This window comes from Orycteropus afer, unplaced genomic scaffold, assembly GCF_000298275.1.
Source record: "Orycteropus afer afer isolate SDZICR_OR568_19922 unplaced genomic scaffold, OryAfe1.0 scaffold00011, whole genome shotgun sequence".
NCBI lineage: Eukaryota > Metazoa > Chordata > Mammalia > Tubulidentata > Orycteropodidae > Orycteropus > Orycteropus afer.
In genome coordinates, this window is record NW_006921598.1 from 15,847,350 (window position 1) to 15,855,391 (window position 8,042).

The following is an 8,042-nucleotide window of genomic DNA, read 5'->3' on the forward strand; positions in this document are numbered from 1 at the left end:
TGGGGTATCTCTGTTGAACCAGCATGAAGCAATCTTCTGGGAAGTTCACTCTCTCTTAGATGTATAGAATTCTGATGTTGGGCTTGGTTATTGGTCACTCTGCCAGGCTCAAAAGGAGCCCTTCTAGAGCCAGGAGTCTCACTGCTGGCTGAGAAAGACATACTGTTGAGATAAATGTGCTGCTAAGAGACACACGTTGCTGAGAGACACCAAGAAACATGCACTGCTGGGAGAAAGACTGAGAGACTGTTGGCTGAGAAATGGTGGGCTGAGAGAGACTGAGTGTTGTTCCTGAACTTGAATTGTAGCCTGGTGCTTCCCTAATAAACCCCATAATCTGTGAGTTCTGTGTGGCCACTGAAGCAAATTATTGAACCCAGCAGAGAGGTAGTGGGTGCTGCGGGAGGAACGGTTGGTGTCAGTGTTGGGGAAAGGGCCGGAGGGAGGCAGCATGTCTGGCCTCGCAGGAATGGGCCATGGGCTGCTGATGGTGATTCTGTCTTCCTCTTATGGGGTTAGAGGAGGTCAGAAGATGTGGCCTCCTGCCCCTTTGGCAGCTATGGAGTTAGGACTTTCATTATTTAATGCTCCATGTTTTCTGTTGAGCCAAGATTAAAGGTGCCACATCATAGTGCTGCTCGTCATTAGCTGTCAGCCTCTCAGACCTGTCCCCTCTACAGTGTTCTCTCCACTCTGCCACTAGAGTCTTTTCCTAAAATTTCAGTTATTAACACACCAACTTCACAGTTGGCCCTGTACTATCATTGTCTTTTACATTTTTTATTTGTCAAAGAGAAGTTAACTTTTTTCTTGTCTGAAGCAATAATGGCTGTGAAAGCACCTATATGATATACTGTCACACAATGGAAGAATATATTCACAAAACATATTTGACAATGGCCTCACATACAAAGCATATAAAGAATGCTTACAACTCAATAATAAGAAGCCAAAAACTCAATTAATAAATGAGCAAAAGACTTAAACAGACACCTTACAAAAGATGATAGACCTAATGGTCAATAAGCACATGAAAAGATGTTTGACATCATTAGACATCAGACAAATGAAAATTAAAGCTACAAGCTAAAATTTAAGAGATCAGTAATTCAAAATTAGTGAGGATATGAACTAACTGCAACTCTCATACACTGCTGGTGGAAATGTAAAATGGTACAACCACAGTAAGGAAAAAATGGTATTTTCTTAAAAGTTGAACACATAGTCATCATGTTGTTGTTATTAGGTGCTGTTGAGTCAGCTCTGACTCATAGTGACCCTGTGCACAACAGAACAAAACACTGCCCAATCCCGTGCCATCCTCAGAATCTTTGCTATGCTTGAGCCCATCATTGCAGCCACCGTGTCATTCCATCTCATTGATGGTCTTTCCCTTCTTCGCTGACACTCTACCAAGCATCATATCCTCCAGGGAATGGTCCCTTCTGACAACATGACCAAAATAGTTGACACAAACTCTGGCCATTCTCTCTTCCAAGAAGCATTCCAGATGCACTTCTTCCTGGACAGATTTGTTCATTCTTCTGGCAGTCCATGGTATTTTCAGTATTCTTTGCAAATACCACAATTCAAAGTCATAGACTCTTCTTTGGTGTTCCTTATTCATTGTCCAGCTTTTACATGCATATTAGGCTATTGAAAATGCTTTAGCAGTGTACCAAATGTGAATGATCAACACAATGGCATTAAGGAAGAGGGAAAAAAGGGAAAATGCTTTGTCTTGGGTCAGGCACACCTTAATCTTCAAAGTGACATCTTTACTTCTTAACACTTTAAAGAGATGTTTTCCAGCAGATTTTCCCAGTGTAATACCACATCTTATTTCCTGACTGCTGCATCCATGGGTGTTGACTGGATCCAAGTAAAATGAAATCCCTGACAACTTAAATCTTTTCTCCACTTATCAAAATGTTGCTTATTGGTCCAGTTGTGAGGATTTTTATTTTATTTCTGTTGAGGTGTAATTCATCATGAAGACTGTAATCTTTGATCTTCATCAGTAAGTGCTTCAAGTCATCTTCACTTTCAGCAAGTGAGGTTGTGTCATCTGTATATAGCAGGTTGTTAATGAGTCTTCTCCAATCCCGATGCCACTTTCTTCTTCGTATAGTCCAGCCCCATCCTTCTTCACAGTCTGTCTTCGTCTGGAAGGTCCATTGAAACCTGTCCACCATGGGTGGCCCTGCTGGTATTTGAAATACTGGTGACCTAGCCTCTAGCTCATAGCAACACACAAGCCACCACAGTAAGACAAACTGACAGACGAGAGGTGGTACAGTTACCGTACAACCCAGCAATCCCACTTTCAGTTATTTATCCAACAGAAATTAAAACATATGTCAACAAAAAGGCTTGGATATGAATATTTTTAGCAGCTTTATTTATAATAGCCTGAAATTGGAAACAACCCAAATGCCCATCAGCAGTTGGATGAATAAATTAATCAAAGTATTTTGATACACGGAAATACTACTAAGCAGTAAAAAGAAACTACTAATACATGCAACAGTCCTTATGTGGAGCACAACAAGTTACACAAATGTATACATACTGGCTATTTCCACATATTTGAAACTCCGGAAAGACCCAATCTAATCTATAGTGAGTAGAAGTAGCTCCATAGCTGTTTGGGACCACGTTGGGAAGAAATCCATTGGTAAGGACCACAAGGGAACTTTTTGGACAATGGAAATATTCTGTATCTTGATGATGGTGGATACAAGGATATGCAAGTTTGTCAAACTCACAAAAATGTACAATTTAAATAGATGCATTTCACTGTATGCAATGCATACATTAATAATATTGATGTACAACTCTCCTGTGACGCTTGGAGAAAAACCCAAACTCCTTACCATGGTCTCTAGACCAAGATACAGTATTTATTGTCTCTCTTTCCAGTTTCACCCCTGTCTTCCTCTTGCTTACTCTAAGAACAAATGATCAACTTCACTTATAAAATTATTTAAATTGACAATGAAAAACTGAACTGGCCGAGATGATAGAAGAAGAGCATCTCAAAGAGAAGTCCTTGAATTTGAAAAGGACATAAAAATTATGTTTGAAGTGTTGCTTCAAAAATTATATTCATGAGGAAAATAACATATTTTCTCCACTGCAAAGGAATCGCTATGGGAAATCTTTACCCAAACCAAACCCATCATGAGCCTGTGGGACAGATTAGCCTGTGGGAAACCCCATAAGGTTTCCAAAGCTGTAAATCTTTATGGACACAAACTGCCTCATCTGTTTTCTGTGCCAAGGTGGGTGGGTTTGACCCACTGGACCTTTGGTTAGCAGCCAAGTGTTTAACCACTGTACTACCAGGGCTTTATACATAGGGAAAATTATTGAAGCAATTAGTATTTTAACATCTTTCATTTCATCTGCAGCCTGTCAGTTACTGATTTTGGCTACTCTTCATTAAAAGACCATATTATTTGCATGTACCTACTAAATGTACAAGGATTATTCAATATATAAATTCACAAAGTGAATTACCAGTATTTTATGCAAAATTCGATGTTTTGAGTAATACAGTATTTGAAGTATGTATAGCAGCATCAGTGAATAGATTGAATGATAACAATTTGTGGGCTTGAAACAGCTAGTTAAATTTAAGTCAATACAAAAATGTATTAAGCATATATTATACGTAAAACAAAGAAGCTCTGGTGGCATAGTGGTTAAAGCATTTGGCTGTTAACCAAAAGGTCAGTAGTTCAAACCCACTAGCTGCTCTCCAGGAGAAAGAAGAGGCAGTCTGCTTCCATAAAGATTTACAGCCTCAGAAATCTATGGGCAGTTTGACTTTGGACTATAGGGTCGTTATAAGGAGCTCTGGTGGTGCATTGCCTAAGGTATTTGACGCTAACCAGAAGGTTGCTGGTTCAAACCCATCAACTGCTCTGTGGAAGGATGATGGGGCAATCTACTTCCATAAAGATTTACTGCCTCAGTAACCCAATAGGGGTCGCTATGAGTCAGAACCAAAGTGAAGACAGTCGTTTGGTTATTTGGTTTTATAGAGTCCCTATGTGTTGGAATTGACTAGATGACAGTGAGTTTGGTTTCAGTTTTTATATGTAAATGTGGTGTTAACTGTAGTAGAAACACAAAATTACATAGACAACTGGTTTAAGTGGCTAAGATTATGGATTCTGGAATCAGACAAAACTGAGTTCTAATTCTGACTGAGTTACTGTGTAACCTTTAGCAGATTTTTAATACTTTTTTTAATGTTGAATCTGTTAAATGGTGAAGAGAATAGAACCTTCCTCATGGGTACACTGTAAAGATCTGACATGATAACGCATATGAAGTGCTTAGCATAGTGCCCGGCACATGGTGAGTGCTAATCCTTGTTAACATACATTATTATTAACAGACATGAATCCCATCCTTCCTGGTCTTCAGCCTTGTTTTCTTAGACATGGAGCCCAAATGAGTAATTTTATAAGCAATTTGCAATTTCAGGGCAAAATTTCATCCCCAATCTGCTGAAACTGATGGAGAGAATGTTTTCAGCAGACAGAGTATCAAGTAAGTGTGCAACTTCAGGAGGAAAGGTGGATTATCAGCTGTATCTTGTTCATCTCCAATCTTCACTTTGCTGCCAGCATGACCTTTCTAAAATACAACAGTGGTCATTTTGCTCCTCTGCTCCTGTTCCCAAGATACAGTCCAAATTGCTGAGGATGGTATAAAAGACCCATTAGGACTGGCTCCTGTCCGTGCCTGTGGCCTGACATCTGATGTCTCTTGCCTTCATAGGCCAGATGAACTTTTCATCCTCTTTCTCCCTTTCCAGCCTCTGCTCTTCTCTCTGCTGTTCCTCCCACTCCCCATCCCTCCTGGAATTTCAGGCTCTAGTGGCGTAGTGTCTAAAACACCTGACTGCTAACCAGAAGGCTAGTGGTTCAAACCCTTCAAACCCACCAGCCACTCCTCGGAAGGAAGAGTGGGCAATCTACTTCTGTAGTGATACCGCCTCAGAAACCCAAGGAAGGGTCACTGTGAGTCGGGTCCGACTCAACAGCACATAACAACACAAGACATCAGTTCCTCTAGAAAGCATTCTCTGACTTTCAGAGCCTGAATTAGTTGCTCCTCCACAGTTCCATATGTGGGGCTTAACCTTTTTTTTTTTTTTCCTTTTATTTAATTTTTAACATTTTTCACGTTGTTTTAGAGAAACCTACCTCTCCTTACGGGAGCTCTGGTAGCATAGTGGCTAAGACATTTGCCTGCTAACCAGACGGCTGGCGGTTCAAACCCACCAGCCACTCCTCGGAAGGAAGGTTGGGCAATCCTACTTCCGTAGTGATACTGCCTCGGAAGCCCAAGGAGGGGTCGCTATGAGTCGGGTTTGACTCGACGGCACATAACAACAACAACAACCTCTCCTTACAAGACTGTGAGCTTCTTCAAAATGAGTCAATATATTTTGCTTAATAAATGAAATGAATGAATGGATTTACTCATATTGCACTAATGGAAATCAACAATTTGACTAGAAAGGTGGGAATTGATAATTGTCTTTGATGCTGTGCTGAGGAATTTGCCCTCAGCAGGTACTGGGTATTGACCTTATCTACTAATTGCTGTAAGGTAGAGACAGAAGTGAGATTTTAGAGAAGAGCAATGAGATTAAACCAAGTCTATTTGTGGAGGATGGTTATAAAGATGGTAAACTAAGTAATTCAGCTCAACCTTTCTCAAGGAACCTAGGGCTTCAGGAGGTCTGTGCTGAACTCAGATTCTGTTGACCTTTTGTCTGGTTTTGGAGAGTAGACGTGACTAACCACTCAGCTAGTGCAGAAGAGCCCCATCACCTTGGTATCAGTTCCATAAACTAAGATCTCACAATTTCTTTCTTCTTTTCTGGATCAAATTGGTTTTTCTCCACATAGAAAAGGGCCTTACAGAAATGCCTGAGTTGTTATTGATTGCAGTAAAGTTGGATAAATGGTACTCTGCTCTAGGGCAAGAGTGACAATGCCTTTTGCTAAACTGGGGCTTGTTCTCTTTCCCTAAACTAGAAAAATAACATATAAAATATACAAACATTTGATACTCATTTATCTTTAGTTAAAACACCAAAACCAAACCAAACTCATTGCCATTGAGTTGACTCCAACTCACAGCAACCTTGTAGAACAGTGTTGAACTGCCCCATAGGGTTTCAAGGGCTGTAAACCTTTATGGAAGCAGACTGCTACATCTTTCTTTCTTCAGCTGGTGGGTTTTAACCACCATCCTTTCAGTTAGCAGCCAACCGCGTAACCACTGTTAATCATTGTTGTTAGGTGCCATCGAGTCGTCGCCAACTAACAGTAACCCTATCTACAACAGAACGAAACACTGCCCAGTCCTGTGCCAATCATGGTTAATATTTACATATTTCCTTTCAGTCTGTAATCTATGTATAGATTTTTCCCATGGTTATGACATTATATTGTACAATTAGATACAGCTTTTTTTACTTAACATTATAGCACAATATTGTCTGATTCTGGTTTTCATAAAGGAGCCCTGGTGGCACAGTGGCTAAGAGCTCATCTGCTAACTGAAAGGTTGATGGGTTGAATCCACCAGTTACTCTATGGGAGAAAGATGAGGCAGTCTGCTTCTGTAAAGATTTACAGCCTTGGAAACCTATGGGGGCACTTCAACCCTGTCCTTCCAGGGTTGCTGAATCGGAATAGACTTGACAACAGTACGTTTGACTTGGTTGCTCTTCATAAATACTTTAACTATTTTCAAAACTTTCTAATAAATTAATATGCTCAACTTTACCATTCTTCATGTTAGGAACTTATTTTTGTTGTTGTTGTTGTTATTATAATGTAGCAATGGTAAACTTTTTTCCCCCATCATTTTGGACTAATATCTCAGGATAAAATCCCAAAAGGGCCAAGGATTGAGAATAATTTTGAGTCTTTTGATACATAGTTCTAAGTTGCTTTCAAAAGAGTGATATGTCAATAAATTGAGGGTTCCACTTCTGACAGGACAGTGAGGAGCTCTGTGAATCCACTCCCCAGAGAAACTGGTAAATATTATTTTTAAAAACAATCATTTAAAGTCTCTGAAAATGCTCCCAATGGCATGCAGCAGTTGAAGAAACAAAGAAAACCTACCAAAACTCATAACAGCAAGAGGCTGTGTCCCGGGAGCCACAGAATGTCAACATTTTTCATCCTGCCCAACCAGTGATCTGTTGCTCAGGTTAATTTCTGGCCAGATGAAGTCAAGAGAGGTGAGGGCACACTTCTTCTGCCTAGCTCCAACTCGTGGGACATAGGCTCTACCTTGGGTGGTGTTGCTAAGAATACAGGGGCCACTGAGAATACTGGGGCCCTGATCACCCTGTCCAGACTCCTGGGACAGAAAATCCATACTGGGAGAAACAAGCAGAGCAAACCTGGGGCTTCTCATACACCTCCCACTAAGCACTCAGCTCCTAGAGCAGAGATGCCACACAGAGAAGCATACCATTGTCTCTAACCCAGCTCTAGAGTTATAGCATAGGGTGGGGTAGAGGAAGATGGTGGAGAAGCAGGTCATAGAACAGAAAGCTCAAAATCTTTTCTCAAAAGAACTGACTTCATTTGCAACAGAGTGTGGAGAAATTCAAGCCTAAGAACTCAAAGATAATGGAGGTGGCTGTGAAAGGCAACTGGGAGACTGATAGATTCATTGGCGATAATTAGTGGCTAAACTGCAGACCAGCTAGACTACAGAAGAAAACCTGGGATACAGTTGAAAGGAGCCCTATTGAGACAGAACAAATAGCAAACACTGACCTCAGGGATTATCCCTTCAGTGGAGCCCCTGTGCTACTAGGGCTACTTATTAACATATAGGTTAATAAAGTCATGTGAGTGCAAAAGATCACCTAGAATGGTGCTTATGGGTTTTCTCTTGTTTTAAAACACAATAAAAGGAGGAATGGGGAACAGACACATATAGATGGTGTGATAGTTGGAGCTGTGTGTCAACTTGGCTGGACCCCAGTT